The sequence below is a fragment of the Lactuca saligna genome, chromosome 8 (assembly GCF_052625555.1).
Source record: "Lactuca saligna cultivar CGN05327 chromosome 8, ASM5262555v1, whole genome shotgun sequence".
NCBI lineage: Eukaryota > Viridiplantae > Streptophyta > Magnoliopsida > Asterales > Asteraceae > Lactuca > Lactuca saligna.
Genome location: NC_136424.1, coordinates 296,961 through 316,968, shown reverse-complemented (window position 1 = coordinate 316,968; position 20,008 = coordinate 296,961).

Here is a 20,008-nt window from a genome sequence, read left to right as displayed (position 1 = left end):
ATAGATCTATACGGGATTGACACTCGCACACCCTGACTGCTAGCTACAGTCCACGACCTACCAAGCCAAGGGGTGACAAATGTCAGAATTATACCGACGCTTGCAGGGCGTCAAGATTCTCTAATGTCGATCAGTATGCTTACGAGTATCTCGGGGTTACCTTATAATTCATGCCTTTAAGGTAACGGGTTTTATACACAGTATTTCACTGTATACACTGTGTTCACTGTATTGGACCTTACTAGCTGTATCTTTCATTTGATACTGTCTAGGGTATGTCTTTAGTTTAGACCTTGCTAGTTGTATCTTTCATTTGATACTGTCTGGCATCTGTATTCTCTATTTTAGACCTTGCTAGCTGTATCTTTCATTTGATACTATCTGGGGTCTGTATTCTCTGTTTTAGACCTTGCTAGCTGTCTCTTTCATTTGATATTGTCTGGGGTATGTATTCTCTGTTCTAGACCTTACTAGTTGTATCTTTCATTTGATACTATCTGGGGTCTGTGTCTCCTTTTGTTAGACTGAACCAGGCATACCGTTCATTCGATACCCTCCTGGAGTCTATGATTCTTTTTCCTTAGTCAGCAGTCCTCATTGCTGAGGCATACGTTATTTTCCCTGATATTCTCCGACTTTCTTAAAAAGAAAATCCCGTATTTTGATAATGAAAGTGTTTAAGGGAAAACTACTTTTTACCACATAAATCTGACCAGTCTTGGTAGAAGACTGCTTTTTAATCAGAAAATATAGGATTTTATGGAAAGGACTCTATTTCATTGTATACTTGAAAACTACTACTTATATAAAGTTATTTGTATAAAATGACACTAAATACTTATGAACCCACCAGCATTTGTAAAAATGCTGATACTCGCTTTTCAAATAATTTGTATTCACAGGTTAGCATTAGACAGGTACACTCCAGGAGCTTCTGTTGAAGATGGTTTTGTGCCAAGCTGTATCTATACTACTTTCTGTATTACTTTAATGATTCTATACAATGTAAACTATGTAAAACTATTATTATTAATGCAATGGTTGTTGTACTTTGATTACTATATTGCATATGTTGTGATACTTGACATGACGTCATCCACCCCAGAACGTTTCCGCCGTTCCGGTTTTGGGGTGTGACACCATCTTAAGATCTTTTTAAGACTCCCACTAACCTCTTGACCTATATGATTCTCTTTGTCAAGAACCATTCCTTGACAAAACAAATATTCAATAGTTAGTGCGGATTCTTATCAAGTTAAACACTTCCCATAATTGGACTTAGTTGGTCTTTGTTTGATCCAAAACATCACAACTAACCAACCTCAAATGTACAAGAGTTGGACACATCTTACTCTACATTTGATAAGTGTTATAAACTTTCTAAAGATTATGTCACTTAATGGCTCAATCTTGGATTATGACTCTAAGATTTGATTTTGATGTATGATTTATCTTTTGATTTAACCATTTCAACAACTCATTATTCCTCTCCTTAGCCAAACAAATGAACTAAGGTGTCCTTAGAGGATCAATTGTGATATGGTTTCATAATCACTAAGATAATCATAAAAAATACACAAGTACTCTCCCATCTCTTCAGATTTGAGAAACTTTTATCTTTCTGCCTTATTGGATTCTTCTTATTCATTCTGCCATACATTGAAACTTTTCCAATGTTTCAGAATTACACTTAAACTTGTAAGCATAACCATATTTACTAAACTTTAGTAAATCATAACGAATAATCTTATCTACCTCTGTGGTGGACCTGACTAGTGCACAACTTAATGTACCCGATCCTTTAGTCCTTCGCTTGACTCACATGCGAATGTGAACAAGGAATTAGTCTTAATTTCCCAAAGATGAAAATTCTTATTCATCACACAATACAACTTGCATGATTCCAAGTTTCTATCCAACTGAAACTTAGGTGATGAGAATCTTTCCTTATTTGGTAAATTACGACACTACCACTAATGAAAGAATCAAATCCATTTACCCATATTGCTTATCAATGGAAACATATAAGCAACAACCATTTTCACAAATGCCATTGTAAGGATACTTCAAATAAATAAAATCAAAACCATTTTCTTTTATTTTAAAACTTTGCGGAAAACTTATCCTTACAATCCATATGGAAAACTTGTTGGTATCTATTCCTAAACAATATATCATAACTCTTAAGTAACAACTCAAAATTCAGATCACCGAACCATGCGATCGAAATCCATCTTCACGATCAGAATCAACATATACTTTGTTTAAGTTTCTTCACTCTTCTTTGATTCTTAAAACATCAACATGTGACCCAGTTACATCATGCAATAAGAATCGCAGAATAGAAAGTTAATAAAGTTACCTGAAGTAGAGTCAAACATTTGACTTTACTATCCTTATGAACTTTTAGGTAAATTAGGCAGCTTCACAACCAATGCCCTTTCTTTGGCAATAGAAACATATGGACTCTTTGGAAACGGTACATGGGACTAACATAGACTTAGCCTTTCTCTTTACCATTTGGTCAACCGAGTTGACTATGGCCAATCCCTTTTAATTGGGAAGAGAAAGGTTTTCTGGACTTCCAATGTTACCATTGTCAATGTCCATGGAAGTTTGGGAAGTTGATATTCCAATTAAATTTTGCTTTACCAATGCTCCAAATCATTGCTGATTCAACATCATCAAGCAAATATGTAAGATCATTAAGGTTCATGTCGTGATTTGTCATCAGGGAGTGACTGGAGAACCAAGTCAACAGCCAGCTACCTTGAGACTTCGACACCCGGCTCTCCCCGCTTGTCAGTATGTGACTTAATCTCCAAGACCAAAGCACATATAAAATTTGTTTGCCAATAGGGATTGAGCGACTTAGAACTTATCAGGTCTTGAAACTTGTGGGATAGGGAGATTTATTGGAGGAGGTGGAGGAAGTGAAGTATGATTTCCAGTCTCACTAATGCACAACAAAGGGATTGATCATTCACCTTGGTTGCCATTTGGGATATCATCTTTATTAGGAAGCTTCTTCCTAAAGATTTGGGAAGACCATAGTTGTCTAAACAAGACATCTATAATGGGAGAAATTCAAGTTAGTTGATTTAAAGTCCTTAATATAACACCCAATATGAAATATTAAGGCTAGGACCCAATAACCTATTTATAACTGGAAGAGGGATGCCGTAATCTAAATTATAAAATAGTTAAAGGTAGGTAAATGACGATTTACCAATTTCCACCATGAAAAACAAAATATAATTAAGTTTTAATTGGATTTGAAATTCCTAGATCTTTTGAGATACATTGAACTTTCAATGGCATGTTTGAATCTCGATTATGCCCTCTCAAGTTTGTGACTGGGATGCCGAGGATCACAAACAAGGTGTGAATAACCATACAAATTGACTTGGTACCCTCAACACTATTACCTAATCTATGTGCCGGTTAACCACACACGCTTCACCGATCTATAATAAAGTCAAGTTACCATTTGCCACTCTTACTAGTCCATGTTAGTGTGTCAGTTAACCACACACGCTCAACTAACGACTTGGTAAGGTACAAAGTGTAATTTTATGGGGTAGCACCAATTTCACATTTTACTAAAGTAACTAAGATTGGGAATTTATAATGTATAGTTACTTTATAATTCATTATACTTTTAATGAGAATTTAAAGTCGTATCCTACCCGTTCGGCTAACGACCCTCCACCGATCAAGGAAGCGGTGGGTGAGAGTGGACACCCATTAAGTCACCATTTTATAGGCAACAACCTTATACCCCCCCCCCCCCCCTTATAGACCGACTTCGTGAATGAGGCCTACTAACGGTAAGAATGACATATTCTTATACATATCTATATAATTCAAATTATAATAATAGTGTAAGGGTGTATTTTAAACATTTAAAATACTTGGTGGTGTAATCTATTAATTAAACTATACTCTTAATTTAATTAAACTTAAACCATGTCTTTATGGAATTATTAACTCTTTTAATTAAACACTTTAATTAATTTAATGAAGTCCATAAAGTTTAATTTTTTTTTTAACCTTTAAAAAAAATTAATTTGGAATTAAAGTGTAAGACTTTACAAATTCCAAAACTTAAGGGCAAGAATTGAAACTATTCCAAGTCTCTTTAATTTGTAACTTATGAGGTTTAATGGTTCATAAAAATGAAGAATCTTCATTTTATGAAACCTCTTTAGTTCTTTAATTACAATTTAAAGAAGTGACTTTTGGTTATCCATAACTTGAGGACAAGTTATGGACACCATCATTGCCATTAAGATAAAGAATTAAACACACATGGAGGTTACACATAATTCCTATGATCTTCTAAAAACTCATAAGAACACAAATTCATGTCAAGCAATTTCAAGAGATCATATAAACATATACAATACTTGAAAATTGATAAAAGTCATGTAAAATGAGTTAACATAATCATTATCACTTTAAAAAATAGATTTTACAAGTCCAAAACAGATTGGGATAATGATTTTAATTCATTTCCAGCAACAAAACGCGAAAAACTGCCCAACACGCTCCTACTCGTCGAGTAGGATGAATTTGTTCATGGACTCGGCGAGTCCTCCCCATGAATACGGCGAGTCCAGTCGTCAGTGAGCAGATTTTTCATTTTTTAAGCAGTTTTGCATCAAGTATACAGAAAACAACCCTAGGCTCTGATACCACTGATGGGTTTTGAGCATTCTAACACTTCCTAAGTGTACATGCAACCCTAATAACCTTAAATCTATGTTTTCTCTATATACATGCAAATTTCTTTTTCAAGGTTATTTCCTAACTAGCATGGCATGGGGAATATATGAAACATAAAACTAGTAGAAATACATACCTTGTTGTTGCTTGGATTCCTTCAAGACTTTGTGAGCCTAATACCCCAAATGTTGTGCCTCAAATGCTTCACACAACACTACAAACTTGTAATAACTTGAGAGAATGTCACTTAGCCTCAAAAATGGGTTATACCCTCTTATGAATCCACTAGTACCGATTTTGCATGCCATAGGGTTTCTTTTATAGTGTGTCATAATTAGGAGTTACAAATGTAAACCCTAATTGTCATGACTCTTCATTTCTCATGACCCATGGGTTTGTAACTCCCATGGACTATCCATGGAGCTCCATATGGTTATAACCAAACCCATAAACCATGGATCATTAATCCACCATAAAAGAATTGATGATTGTCATAATCAACCCTATATATTTAATTAGTCTCAATTTGATCACCAAATTAATACTAGATTAATACTTGATCAATACTAATCAAATAATACTATTATCAATATATTAGAACTTATAATATATTAATAATCACAAGTGTACTTTCTCTCATTTTCTCTATCCAAGTATTGCAATGCCATGCAACCCAAATGGACCATGCTGGGTTGGGTCAAGTACATACCAAATAAAGTTATGGACTTGGACACTATATCCAACACAAGGATGATCATTGAAAGCTTCGATGTGAAATTTGATGATTCTCACATCCGCAATGCCCCTTCATCCACTAAAACCACCGCAATCATGGAATGTGATATTCATGCATCTTCTGGCCCCTTAAATCTAGTCGAGGTCAATTATGATGATCTCTTTGAACCAGTTGAAACGACAAAACTATCAGAAATTATTACATCTCCCACCGCTCAACAACAACATGCTAACATCTTTGGACCATCTACATCGGAAGAAGTTTCTCTCAATACTTCCACCTCTCCGGTTGAGGGGGAAAGCTCTACTCCAGATCTAGCCGTAACCATCGAGGTTCCAGTACCTGATGTTGTTCAAATTCCTGCTTGCAGAGAAACATTACCATCCAATGTAACTTCAGATTCAAATGATGAACTCATAGAGAATATTGATACTAGAATTGATCCAAGAATTGTCACTCTTCCATCCGCAGTCTAAGGAGAACCCTCTCAGGTTCCAGATACATTCCCTTCAACAATCCAGGGGGAACCTATCAAAGAAAATGTCTGTCTCACTCCAACAAGTCAGGATGACTCAGTAGGCTGTTCTCAAATCCAGGGGGAACTTCCTTCCTCAGTTGAAGCAACCTCGGATATTGAAAACATTCTTTCTACCGCAACTGTTGATCATCTGATGCCTCGTCCACATGTATGGATGAAGGATCACCCACCAGGTCAAATTATTGGGAATCCATCCGCAGGTATACAAACTCGATTTGCCAAATATTTATCTGATCACTGTCACTATGCAGCATTTATGTCCGCAGTCGAGCCTCGGTCTATCAAAGAAGCCTTATTGGAACCATATTGGATTTCTGCAATGCAAGAAGAACTGGAAGAATTTGAAAGAAACAAAGTATGGCAACTTGTTCCCATCCCACAAGGTCATACTATTCTTGGTACCAGATGGGTTTTCAAGAATAAGCTAGATGATTCTGGTGTAGTCATCAGGAATAAGGCAAGGCTAGTTGCTAAAGGTTATAGGCAACTAAAAGGTGTTGAATACGATGAGACATACGCTCCGATAGCTAGAATGGAAGTAATCAGAATATTCTTAGTGTATTCCTCTCACAAAAACATCAAAGTGCATCAAATGGATGTTAAGAGTGCTTTTCTCAATGAGGAATTAAAAGAAGAGGTTTATCTTCAACAACCTCCCGGATTTGAAACTATCAAATTCCCTGATCATTGCTACAAGCTTCAGAAAGTTGTCTACAGTCTGAAACAAGCTCCTAGAGCTTGGTATGAAACTCTCTCTGAATTCTTAGTCTCTTCAGGATACAAAAGAGGAGTGATTGATCCCACATTATTTAGAAAATCAAATAGAACTCACCTTATGCTTGTACAAATATATGAGGATGACATCATCTTCGAATCATCTGACCAAGGAATGGTGGATGAATTTGCTAAGCTCATGACAAAAAAATTTCAAATGAGCATGAATAGAGAGATTAACTTATTTCTAGGTCTCCAAGTCAAACAAATTCGGCAAGGAATATTCATTCATTAAGAGAAATATATACTACTTAACATCTGAAGAAATATTCAATGGACAACTGCTCTTCTGCTAAGGTCCCTATGGCCTTCGAATATAAGATCTTTGCTGATGTGACAACCCGATATTTCAACTCTATGTAACGACCTAAAAAGTCAAGTATTGTAACCACGTTTGTTATAATGAAATTATCTTCGAAAATAAAATATCCAAAAATCACTAATTAAATTACCTATTAAGTTATATATCATTAAACTGTGATCGTACGTACAAAGAACGCCCAAATCTGACTTCGTATAAGGAAGTTATGAATTTTCCAAGTTCGGCTTAGCAACGGACAACTAAAAACTCGAAACGAAGAACGAGCGACTTTTGACCGGAATAACCTAAATGAGAATCGAAGGTCTTGACAATGGTTTTTCAACGGTAAAAAGTCTGGCAAAAACAAACGTCAGATAATGAAGTTATGAATTTCTATAGAAATTTTCTTACCGCGACATTTTAAAAATAAATAATAAAAAAAATTTCAAAATTTGTCGACGGAATCTAAACGAAAGTTGTAGATTATAGTCTTACCTACACGTGGATATAAAGAACGTCAAAAACGGATTTCGTGTGAAGAAGATATGAATTTTTGAAGTTTATTAAATAATAAAAATATAATTTTTATATTTAATTTCGGTATTATCCGAAGGCTGAGTCACGGGCCGAGTACGCCCAGCGTACTCGAGGCCTAGGCCTCGGATCATCCATGTTGCCCCTATGCGAGGCTATGCCCCGTCCCATCCGGAGTTTGAAGCAGTCGAGGATGCGGTCATGCATGACGCACGAGTACGCCCAGCGTACCGAAGCGGTTCCCACCCCCTATAAAAGGGATGCGAGGGTTCCGAAGAAAAGGGCCAATTCCTCTCATCTTTCTTGCGTTTTGGCCTCGTTTTCCGTGCACATGCTATCCCGAAGTTCCGGTTACCTTGCTCAAGTCCCGAAGGTCGTTTGTGCTCCCGAGAATCCCGAGAAAATTCGCTTTCTCGAGTCGAAATTCTAATCGGTTTTCATCTCACCTTCTTCGATCTTTCAAGTGATTTCATACCCCTATAATCCACACTTTTAAATTTTTATAAATACTTTTTATGCTTTTAAAGGGGGGGGATACAAGTAAAAGACTCGATTATTATAACCTGTTATATAAAGTTTCATTAGACGCTTTTTATCAATAGAATCATATGTGATTTATAACTATTATAGGGAAACTTTCATATGCAAATTATACCACGATAACATCTTATCTTTTGAAATAAGAAATGATTTATGTATCTATGTAAATCAAACACTCTGTTTATACTACGGGTATATGTGTCCAGTTTTAGGCACTACATAAATTATACTTTTCATAACCAGTGAACATTTCAATAAGGATTACTATACAAACGAAACGCACTTTTAGAAAACTATAATAGGTATAGTTTTACGAGAACACTATGAACTTTTACATACTAGAAATATTATTTCAAGAAGTTACTTTCATATACAAGAACAAACGAACATTTTCACACGTAAATCTGTTTTATACTAAGTTCTTTGAGACATTAAACTTCACGTACGCTCGAGTACACATTTCAAGTCCTGTATTATATATACCAAAATCCCTTGGATGGGGAGCATGGTGTTTGTGTATAGATCTATACGGGATTGACAACCCCACACCCTGACTGTTAGCTACAGTACACCATTTGGGGTGACAAACGTCAGAACATTCCAACGCTTGAAGAACGTTGTGTATAGGCATTTCTAGTCAATAGCATGGTTATAAAACTCACATAGAGTATTTAAAACACATTGATTTACGGGGTTTTTCAAACGTATTGGAGGTTTTATACGTACATAAATTAACTACTTTAGGCATGAAAACGTAATTGGGATACAAGTTTGGAACTTCTAAACCACTACTCACAAATGGGAAAACATCAACTTTCTAACAAACATTGGGCTTGATTTATGGCTACATTTATACCAGTAGGAAATATGGGATTTTCTAGAAACTAACAAACAAAAGAAAACCATTTCAATTTAGTTCATACAAATACTACCATTTAATACTTATGAAACTTACCAGCTTAAATGTTGATCTACTCTTTTAAAACTACTTGTATGTCCCAGGGACTTAGTAATTGCAGGTACCAAACAACCTTTTGAAGAAGGAACGCTGCAGTGCCTGTTTAAATTCATATTTTTGGCATCATATTGTAATTGGTTTTGAACATGTACTCTTTTAACAATGTAAACCTTCAATTATATATATGATGGTTGTATTTCTTTCTTTACTATGTATTAATTTGTTACGTTACCACATGAAGTCATCTGCCCCCGAATGTTTTCGCCGTTCCGGTCTGGGGGTGTGACAACTGATCCCTCTGGTGAATCTATGGATCACAAGACTTATAGAGGTATCATTGGTTCGCTAATGTACCTCACCGCAAGCAGACCGGACATCGTCTTCGTAACCGGTGTGTGTGCAAGGTACCAGGCTGATCCAAAAGTGTCACACATGACGGCAGCCAAACAAATTCTTCGGTACCTAAAAGGAAGCAAATCTATGGGTCTTTGGTACCCCGCAAGCAATGAATTCAGTCTTCAAGCATTCACTGATGCAGATCATGCCGGATGCAAAGTTGATCGGAAAAGTACATCTGGTGGTTGCCAATTTTTAGGAGGAAGACTTGTCAGCTGGTCCTCGAGGAAACAAATTTGTGTATCTTTATCTACCACAGAAGCAAAATACGTGGTCGCAGCCAGCTGCTGTTCCCAAGTCCTTTGGATGAAGACACAATTACTTGACTACGAGTACAGAATGCTGCAGACACCAATTTACTGTGACTCTGAAAGTGCCATAGCAATCTCTCGCAATTCCATTCAGCACTCCAAAACAAAACATATTGATTTACGATATCATTTCATCAAAGATCATATTCTGAAAGGTAATATTGAACTCATCTTTGTTCCTACTCATGAAGAGATTGTTGATGTTTTTACAAAAGCACTTGACTCTTCTAAACTAAATGTATTCCTACAAATGTTGGGAATGATGAATCCAGACCCGCCATTCTTTTTGAATTGTTAGCTACCGCAGACCATCCTTGGTCTTCGTTGCGGTTCTAACTGAGAATTATATATGATGGATAGTTTTGGTACCGTAGTCTAGGTACCGTAACCATATGTCATACGTATTGCTCAAGGGTCCTAATGGTCTGTTATTACTAACTTTTCTTCAAAGTGTTTTTCCTCTCAGCTTCTTACTGCAGTCTTTCCTTTGTTCAGCCGCAATGACATCTCCAACCGCAATGAAGTCTTTTGTTCAAAGTGTTTTTCCTCACAAATGTTGTTTTTCAACTTCAAGTAAAAAAATAAAAAAATATAAAAATATAAAAAAATATAAAAGCTTTGTATCCTATTTAATGATCATTCATTAAATAACATAAAACAAAAAAAAAAAAAAAAACATTCTCATTAAAACTGTCGTTTTTTTTTTAAAAAAAACTTTTATCAGACCTATTTTAGGGATGATGACAAAGAGGCCATATATGTCCTTTCCTCTCCGAAACACGTCCCATATCCCAAACACATCCCATCCGTTACCACTTCCTCTCCCACAACCCCACGATTACCTAACGTATAAGCATACGTCCATCTTTACATTAAATGCAACCCTTTTTGGAAATCTCCCAAAATCTTTTTCAACCTGTTTTTAATATTTGTGGATGAGATTCAATCCATAATTCATCTTTTCCCCCCCAATAAAACTCAATCGTCTTTTTATCCTCTTCTTACCCGATACCTAGGGTAAAACGTTTTTCACCCCTCTTTATAAACCCATCTTCTTCTCCATCAAATCTTTACGCTTTCTGAATATCGATTGTCTCTCAACTCTCAAAAACCTCCATAACACTCAAAGAACTTTGTTTCTATTTTCTCATAATGGTGAAATCCAATGCATCCAAGAAACAATCCAAGGCTTCAGGTTCTGCAATCCAACAGGCTCAGACTCTCCATCAATCGCTTCCAGCAATTTCAGAGTTGTATTTCAAGATTATCCTTCATACAATGCTCCCATCAAGCTCATGATCAAGTTCCTCAAGAATCACCCTCTGTTTGGACCCTTTGATGCATTTATGGAAATCGTACCAATTTCCACTTTGTTCAAGTGTGCTTTTTCGGCATATCGACCACTACAAAACCATCAAGAAGTGCATCTCCATCTTGTGAATGACGCATTGGTCATCCTAACCAAGGAGAAGTTTCTAAGATCAATCAATCTACTGGTTCATCCATCGATCAAGTTTTTCTCCCCATCAATGGCGGATATTACTGCTGCTCTATACCAAATGGGATACCGGAAAAGAATCAAGGTTATCGGCGAATTCGAGTAAAATCAACTGCTTGGTTTTTTCTTCCGAGGAGTTATACTCCATCCTCTTGAACATATCCCAAACACTTCAAACACTAATCCATCCGCAGAGCATTTCTTTCGCTCATGCCAGAATGGAGCCGAGGTCAAACGTGACCACGGGTCACGGAGACCAAGGAAGCTCCGGAAATCCTACTCTGCTTCCATCATTTATAGGTGGTTTAGGCACGATGAGCACACATGTGCAAGGATCCGTGAACCTAAGGGACACCTTGGTGCGCAATCAAAGAATTGACGGAGATGATTCACGTGATTCTTGGAGTCGGTATCAACCAACTACTGATCCCGAAATCAAGAAATATGATGCCTTTCGAAGAGCATTCCAAGCCCTAAAGGATCAACAAATCAAACAACAACAACAAAAGGAACAAGAACTTCAGGTGGTTGCTAAGTACTGGACTGATGCAATCAACAATGCCTATACTGTAGCAGGAATTCTTCATTTCCTAAACTGGATGTCTTAAAAGGCTGATTTACTCCTTAAAGCTCAAGCAGCATCCGCAGTCCAACATACCACCCAAATTCCTCCCACTACGGTTCTTGAAATGTCACAAGACAAAGGTCCTGAAATAGCAATCAGCTCAACTCCTACCTTTGGTCATGATGATGATGACGTACAAGAAGTAAACAACCCTTCTTCTTCTGACAACGATCTCATGATATTCGATGAAGGTGAAGAATCTAGTGGTACTCACGACTCCACTTCAAAGCCAAATAAGAAGAAGAAGAACGTCGTCACCAGAAAGAGTTTCTATCTCTCCAGGCAAGAATAGATCAAATCCTGGTTGCGGTCAAGCCAACTCAACCGCAGCCTGGGGATGTTCCTGGACCTCAATCGCTGATTGAGAGGATAGAAAGACTAGAAGTAAGGGAACGACTGGCTGCAGAGCGCATATCCTTAAAAGTCGAAATGGGAATCCGATCCCTCGACAACAATCGCAAAGCAGACCATAAAGACTTCATGGAAGCCACTGAACACCTTATCTCCGAGGTCACTGCAATCAAAAATGATCTTCAAACTGCTATCAAAGATCAAGCCTCTCAGTCTCAAAAAATAATAGATGAAACTCATACCTCTTATAAGTCTACCATCTCGGTTCTTCACTCCACCATCAACCGCCTTCAACGATCATTAACAACCAACTTCCATGGCCCAGAAATCCTTCAACTCACTAAGGAGATTCATCGCCTGCTGTTCAAATCATCTTCTCCAACTAATCAACAACTCACAGACGCCATCAAAGCTCAGTTTCAGGAGGCCTTCTCCAAAATTGATGGCCTTCGGACATGGCTTGAGGAAGCTCCGGTTTGGACTTCCTCAAGAGGGGGAAGTGAAAAAGATCAAGCCTATCAATCTCATCAATCAGATCACGATCATCAATCTCAGCAATCAAATTCACCACATCAAACTCCACCTATAATCACTGGCTAAATTCCTTCACCGCAACCATCATCTCACAATGTGCCTCACGTTTCAGAGAAACCTCAAACTCCCCCACACTTCAAACATCTTGAGGAGCATATGTCATCTCCAAGCTCAACAAATTCTCCCACCACCGCCCAAAGGAAGAAAGACTGGAGGGTAGCCAAACTTGGTGAAGTGATCTAGAGGCTATGCGGATTTGATACAATCATGGATGAAACTCTGATCAACTCTTGGGTTAATCCACACCGAAGACTGCTGGATGAAGACTACGTTCCTCGTCTTACATATGCTGAGCCTCCTACTGATGGTTACTAGGATATCCCCATCTCACCCAATGCCGAATACTTCACTGTGTTTGAGCCACTCGATCAAAGCCTTCCAGATGCCAAACAATTGCCTATGTAATTTGAGAGACTTTCTCAATTCTATGCAAAGCATGCTTCTCCTTTTGAGCACATTTAGTTAAATAATCGACCATCCGTAGTGGTAAACTATAGAGCCAGAAAGTTGATGAAGGCAGAGTTTTTCCAATACACTCTGACCCTAAGGGAACAAGAACCAAGCTGATTTTCCTTGCATGAATCCGGAGGAGATTTTCCTAATTGCTAGAGTGTTCTAGGGCAAGGCAGAGAAATATACGAAGATGCAAGTTGCACTTGATAGAGTCAACAACTTTCTGATGGATACTGTATGTGATTTTGCTAAAATCGATGCAAATATCTATCACATCATTGCGAAGAAGCATGAGTTACCTCCACTTGATCCATCACCGATGCCCTCTGAAGGCTTTGAAGAAAGACCCTTAGGTGCCTCCAACTTCCCTGAACTCGGTGTCATCTTCAAAAGAAAAACCGATAATATCAAGTATTTCATCCCTACCTCTGTTATTCATCGCCTAAAAAAGAAGCAGCTTGACATCTATCGGACCGCAGTTGAAAAGTCTAAATACAGCACTCCGGAAGTTAATTTTGAAATTCTAAGGAGGATCACTTGTTTAAAAAGTGTAAGAAAGTTTTGGTGGATTCTAATCAAGCATATTCGTCTTGATAAGTGATAGAAGTTAAAGAGGTCACTTAGGGGGGAATTGTTAGAACACTGAAAGTGACCCTCTTGAACTTTCTATAACCGCAGCCAACTTGCTACCACAATGAAAGCATCTACCTCAGTCATCCGAAGTCAAAAGACAACAAGCTTATGAACTTAGTCTTTTTTGTCTTTTCTTTATGCTTTCTATTTTCCAGTATACCTTGCATGGCTACATCTAGAAGTTATATTTTGTAATGCTCGAGTCTCTACAAATAGAGTTCACTTGTTCTAAATAAAATACGCATCTTCAAGTATCTTTACTACTTATCTCAGAAATCTTATTCTCACTATCGTATCTGATCATAATATCTCTTCGGAGCAAGTCCTTGTGACTTCTTCACTAAGTTTGATCTCTATTACTAACTTTGGTTTGAATGCATTCCAAGTTATGAATCAACTTACGTGTATTCTTGATATAACAATTATTGTCATTTACATTACTTTACTTTACGCATCTAACTCACTAACTTCTAACTATTCATATTATTGTTGAGCTAATAGATCCTTCGAGATTAACTTTTCCGCTATATACTTGTTCTAACCATTTTGTTCTAGTGTGTCACAAAGTTCTTCTCTCAACGGTAATGAGGTTGTAGCTAAGGTATTTGTAACGACGTAAATTTTAAAACCAATTTTTTTATTTTTGTAACCATAAAAAACATCGATTAATATTTCAAATTCAAATGTAAATAATACTGTCACAACAGAATACATCCCAAAGATCTTAAAATAGTTTTCCCCCGATAATGTGTACGATCACGCCGGCGCCTTCCCACGGTCGTCGCTAGTACCTGAAACACATAACACAACAACTGTAAGCATAAATGCTTAGTGAGCTCCCTAAAATACAACTTACACACATACGCCTTTCCAGGCGTTGACCTTCCGGTCCATGTGTCTCAGGGGACTTCCGTCCCGACTAGGTAAACCTTCCGGTCCTACCCACGTCAACCTTACGGTCCACATCATAACGCCTTCCGGCCCATAACATATTCGCCTTCCGTCGCATAACATAATGCCTTCCGGCCCATCTCAAGCATATCATACATGGAACATATAACTGGAACATATAACGAATAACTTCTCACACATAATACATACATCTCATAACATATACGACCTTCCAGTCACACAGTCAAACCCTTCCGGGTACAGTATAGTGAGAAGACTCACCTCGTGGAAAGTCTAAGATCTCGCGTCCTCGCTATCACCGAATCCCAACGACAACTCTACCTCGCCTAAACATAAAAATATCATTTAATACACAAAGACTTCCACCACTAAGCTCTACCCCTTATCATCATTCCTCAGAGGGTAAAAGACCAGTTTACCCTTCCTTGACCTAAAGTCCTCTTGTTGACCAAAACCCTAAAAGTCAACAAAAGTCAACCCTGGGAGTACGCGAGGCGTACTGCTAGATGTACGCGGGGCGTACATCGCCAATCCCCTGGATCGAGGTCTCCACCCAGTACGCTGCACGTACTGGAAGTTACGCCCAGCATAACCATCAGAATCAACCAATCTTCATTTCTGGTCTTAATTGGTTAAGTCATTACTCCAACTTCTAGATCCGACTCTTTTAGTGTGTCTAAACCCATAAAGTCGAGACCTTTAAGCCCTCGCATGGCTGTAAAGGCTCCAACATCACATAACAACATTCTATTCCAACTCAAGGACCTAGATCTCATGCATGGTGCAATACCCACGTCCAAGATGCCATTTTTATGAGTCTACAACTACAATAGATCAGAAATATGAAGTATCTAAGCTTATGGAGGCCATTTGCACAATAAGTCTCCACCTTTGGGACGTAAACGCTAGAAAATGATACTTTAAGCATGCAACATGAACCAAGTGACAAGATCAGAACTTTTCACCTGATAATGAACCTTTAACCCTTGCAAAGCTCAGATCTACACTTGAACACCACTTCTAGCCTTTCCAATGAGCTCTTCTCCTCCTTTGTAACCTTGGAATAGCACCACCAAGCTTAGAATACAGACACAAAGGCTTAAGAACGAAGGCACACACTATTTAGGGTTTCACTCTGAGGGATGGTGGCTGAGAAGTCCAGCCACACATTCCTTTTATATCCCTCCAAGGAGATTAGGGTTTTTAGATCTGGGCAAGTTACGCCATGCGTAACGTTGGGTACGCCCAGCGTACCTGAGGGGGAACGTGTCCAAATGAGGCACGCGAGTACACGCGTCGTACGCCTTGTACGCCTAGCGTATGCGCCTAACATGAAACCCTAAATTAACAAAATAACCCAAAATAGAAGAATACCTGGATTCAGGCTGTTACAACTCTCCCCCACTAGAACCAAACTTCGCCCCCGAAGTCTCATACTGAAAAAAACTCTGTATACTGATCCCGCATCTCAGACTCAGACTCCCATGTCAGCTCGGACCCCTTCCGATGTTGCCACTGCACTTGTACCAGGGGTACTTCCTTATTCCTTAGAACCTTAACCTTCCGATCCCTGATCGCTACTGGTCTCTCCACATAGTTCAGGCCTGCATCCATCTGAATATCATCTAATGGCACCACTGCCGACTCGTCGACAATAAATTTCCTCAACCGCGAGACCTGAAAGGTATCATGGATCTGCCCCAACTCAGTAGGTAGATCCAACCGGTAGGCTACCCGACCTACCCTAGCAATTACCCTGAAGGGTCCAATATACCGGGGTCCCAACTTGCCCCTCTTCCTGAATCGTATCACTCCTTTCCAAGGAGGGACCTTTAGGAGCACCAGTTCACCAACCTGAAACTCGATCTCGGACCGCCGCCTGTCCGCATAACTCTTCTGGCGACTCTGCACGGTTAACAACCTCTGCCTGACCTGCTGAATCTGCTCGGTCATCTGGAGTACAATCTCCATGCTACCCATCACCCGCTGCCCCACCTCTCCCTAGCAGATGGGGGTGCGACACCTCCGCCCATACAACAGCTCAAAGGGTGGCATACCAATGCTCGAATGATGGCTGTTGTACGAAAACTCTGCTAAAGGTAGATAGGTGTCCCAGCTCCCTCCAAAATCCAAAACGCATGCTCGGAGCATATCCTCAAGCGTCTGAATCGTCCGCTCGCTCTGTCCGTCCGTCTGCGGGTGGTATGCGGTACTGAAATGAAATCTTGTACCCAACTCCTCATGAAACTTCTTCCAAAAAGTAGAAGTAAAACGCACATCCCGATCCGAAACAATCGACATCGGAACCCCATGTCACGATACCACCTCCCTCACGTATAATTCCGCAAACTTCTCCGCAGAAGAGCTCTCGCTGATGGCTAGAAAATGAGCGCTCTTCGTCAATCTATCCATGATCACCCAAATCGTATCGACTCCCCTCACAGTCCGCGGCAATTTGGTGATAAAACCCATGGTAATTTGTTCCCACTTCCATTTGGGAATCTCTAGCGGCTGCAATTTACCGTGCGGGCGCTGGTGCTCAGCCTTAACCTGTCGATAAGTCAGGCATCTCTCAACAAACCATGCAACATCCCTTTTCATACAGGGCCACCAATACTCCTTCCTTAGGTCCAAATACATTTTCGTAGCCCCGGGATGAATCGAGAATTTCGATCGATGCGCTTCCTCCATCAAAATAGTACGCGTACCGGCCACAAACGGTACCCAAATCCGACCCTGAAAAGTCATAAGCCCTCGACCATCCGTAACGAATCCTGATACCTGACCTACAACTTGCTCCTTCTTCTGGTTTTCTGGTTTCGCAGCCTTAGCCTGAGCTCCTCGAATGGTATCCAAAATCGGGGTCATCACCGTCAACCTCATACAAATATCTCGGATCGGGGTGCTTTCCGCCCTACAGTTCAATGCATCGGCCACCACATTAGCCTTACCCGGGTGGTACAGGATCTCACAATCGTAATCCTTTACCACATCCAACCATCTCCTCTGTCGCATATTCAGATTTGGATGATCCATCAAGTACTTCAGACACTTGTGGTCCGTGTAGATGGTACACCGAACCCCATACAGATAATGCCGCCAGATCTTGAGGGCAACACCACAGCCCCCAATTCCAAGTCGTGGGTGGGATATCTCGATTCATGAGGCTTCAACTGCCTTGAAGCATACGCTATCACATGTCCCCTCTGCATAAGCACCGCCCCTAAACCCGATATAGATGCATCACAGTACACCACAAAATCCTCCATCCCTTCCGGGAGTGCAAGCACTGGGGCCTCGCACAATTTCTGACGAAGGGTCTCGAATGAGGACTGCTGCTCCGGTCCCCACGAAAATGCAACACCCTTCCGGGTCATCCTAGTAAGTGGTATGACGATCTTGGAGAAATCCTTGATAAACCTTCGATAATACCCGACCAATCCCAGAAAACTCCTGATCTCAGTGGGCGATCTTGGCACCTCCCATTTCAACACCGCCTCAATCTTGGCCGGGTCGACCAATATCCCTTTCTGATTAACAAGGTTCCCAAGGAACCGGACCTCTCGTAACCAGAAATCACACTTGGAGAATTTGGCATACAGCCTCTCTGATCTCAATACCCCAAGAATTTCCCCCAAATGTTCCTCATACTGCTCCCTGGACCTCGAATATACCAAAATATCATCAACGAATACGATCACCGACCGATCCAGCATCGGTCTGCACACCCGGTTCATAAGATCCATGAACGCAGCCGGGGCATTGGTGAGCCCAAAAGGCATCACCACAAACTCATAATGTCCATAACGAGTTCTGAATGCAGTCTTCTGAATATCTTCATCCCTTCCCCAGCAGCTCCTGAAGCTGCGAGGAAAACTATTGTATTTCCGGTAGAGCGAGACGATAAGGCGCCTTGGCGATGGGCACCGCTCCCGGAACCAAATCGATACGAAACTCCACTTGCCTTTCTAGAGGCACACCTGGTAACTCTTCGGGGAACACATCCGAAAACTCGCATACTACAGGAACATCGTCAACCGAATTGGGCCTCCCCACGGCCACTCGAGTATCCATCACGTAGGCTATGAATCCATTGCAGCCCTGCTGCAAACTCTGCCTCGCCCTGGCAGCCGAACAAAACACCAACCCACACCGAGTCCCCTCGCCATACACCGTAAGCACTCCCCCACTAGGGTCTCGAATCGTCACCAGCTGTCTCTCGCAGTCAATGACTGCCACAAACTTACTCAACCAGTCCATGCCCACAATGACGCAGACATCCCCCATCGCTATAGGAACCAAGTCTATAGGGAACTTGACTCCAAAAATCTCGAGCACACATCCTCAAATCACATCAGTGGTGTATACCGCTTTCTCATCCGTTATAGAAACTCGCAGGGGTCGACTCATCACCTCCCGGTTAATACCGATGTGCTGGCTAAAAGTCAACGATACAAAAGACCGACTCACACCCGAGTTAAATAATACCAAGGCAGGTACAGAATTCACAAGAAAAGTACCTACGCATATCATAATATAAGCACAATACCTTATCATAAAAGTAAATAAACGAAAGAATACATACCAGCTACGACATCAGGCGTCGCGCGGACCTCCTCCGCAATAAAATGAAAAGCTCTCCCACGAGCCTTTGGAGCCTCGGTTTTCACCAGCCGAGTCTCGGTAACCCTGGCAGCAGGCGTAGATCCCTGGCGAAGCTGGGGGCACTCGGCCTTCTGATGGCCGATCTGGTTGCAATGAAAGCAAACCATGAATCCCTTAGGGTAATCCCTAGCAATGTGCCCCTCCTTGCCACACTTGTAGCAAGCACCCGATTGACATTCCCCTTCGTGACCCTTGTCGCACTTTCCGCAAGTGCGGCCCTTCTGACCTCCCGACCTCGAATAGGTGGACTTGGTCCGCTTGGCTGCCGGCTGAGACTGAGCCAGCCGCCGATCCACCCGTTGAGACTCGGCCTCCTCCCTGGCTTGGGTCTCCAACTCGATCTCACGCTTCCTGGCATTCTCCTGGAGCTCAGCAAAAGTCTGGTATGACGAGTTTGATACGAACTTCCGGATATCCCTCCTCAGCACACCCAAATACCGGCTCATCCGAGCCTGCTCCAT